The following is a 1747-nucleotide window of genomic DNA, read 5'->3' on the forward strand; positions in this document are numbered from 1 at the left end:
AAAACACATATAAACTGCTGGCAGGTCAGTGGCAGTCCACATCTCAGCCCATTCAACATTGCTATTGGTTGCTTTGTGTCTTCCCTTATTCCTATTAGTGGATTACTGAAATTTTGAAAATATATCCGTTATTTCCCGCTCTGCTTCCTCTTTCAAACTAATCTGGGCCACACTTTAGCTGTTGATATGGGCCAGATTCGCGCCAAAGGAAATTTGCTGACTGGGCTGCTATGATTTGAAAGGTCGACAAAAATACAGTAACACACAACTGTCAAAACACCAATAAATAACACGCATATTAAAGCAGAATTACAAAAAAGAAATCGAGAAATGTCATCTTGTTGTATTATATCTCACATCTGGGCTTCTAAATGAAAAGTGCTCTGAAAGCGCGTTCCTGCAATTACCGTAATCATTGTAATACACGCGCACAATAATTTCAACCCCGGCTGGCTTGACCGTGTTTTTCTGAACTGCGGCTGGCTTGACGGCAGTCTCCACGCTGCCTTTGCTCTGAGAACATTGATTTCAAAAACATATGCAAGTATGAGTTTCAAATTAAAAAACGCGAGGCGCAAATATCAGTCTGAAATGGTAAATAACGTTAGCAAAACAGCCATCATAAATGCTCCTCAAGCCGCTTTGTTTAACGTTACCGGGGCTTCGGATGGTGTTAAATCAAAATGAATTGTTTAAATAAAGTGAACAGCATTTTTATTTCTCAGTGAGCAGTGTTCTTTATCATTCCTGTAATATCACGACGCTTTAAAAGAGGATCAGTTCTGTTGTACAGTTAAATGATGGAACATTCTGTGAAATTATGACCCTGGTGGCTTTCAAGTGTGAGGATGGGGCATCTTCTGCATACAAAAAGATTGTTTTAGCTAAAGAGCTTTATTTCTCCATACAATTTATAATAAGATAGTCAATTTTTTGTTAGTATATTTGCAATGTACTATTACAACAGGTAATATATTACAAATACAATAAAGTATACTTTTTTTTCACTAGGGCAATCAGGAAATAATTATACACAATCTCAATATATAAATGTAAATTGTTAATATATAGAAGCAAATTTGAATATATAATTGTGCTGCCCTCGGTATGTTCTGTATATAACTTGACAGCCAGGTAAACTCTTTCCAAAACATCAAGACTCTGAAAACATTAGGTCCTCGTCCACAGGTTTATTGACATTGCGAGGAAAAGGTGAAACTGAAACTTACAAAAGGGATAATCATCATCAATCATATGCTCAATCAAAATGAATTACATTTTTAAATTTTTTTTTTGTTTCATTTTACTGTCACAAGTTTCATGAATTTAACAGACATGTCGGAATGCAATGTATGTATATTTAACATGTATTCAACTTCCCAATCACTATTTTATATGAATTGCATTCATATCAACTTTTAATGATCTAGGAACAGTTCAATCATTATCACAACGAAGTGATCATTAACAATAGTGAGGTTAGGGCTGGGCGGTATAGCGAGTTTGTACGATATATCGATATTTCCTTTATAAGCGATTCGATATGAGCCAATACCGTTTATATCGATATACAGTAGTTTGATACGAGCGCATCTGAAAATATAGCGGAGGACACAGACTGAGCTGCTGCGGAGAAAGTGCATAATCCAATTTGTTCTAAACATGTGACAAGCTTAATATTAAGGCCTTCAAAAACTGGTAAGACATAGTTTATAGTTTCCTTTCGCATAGTTTAAGCGGCTCGGCC

This window comes from Sinocyclocheilus rhinocerous, unplaced genomic scaffold (assembly GCF_001515625.1).
Source record: "Sinocyclocheilus rhinocerous isolate Xijiao unplaced genomic scaffold, SAMN03320098_v1.1 scaffold908, whole genome shotgun sequence".
In the NCBI taxonomy this organism is placed as follows: domain Eukaryota; kingdom Metazoa; phylum Chordata; class Actinopteri; order Cypriniformes; family Cyprinidae; genus Sinocyclocheilus; species Sinocyclocheilus rhinocerous.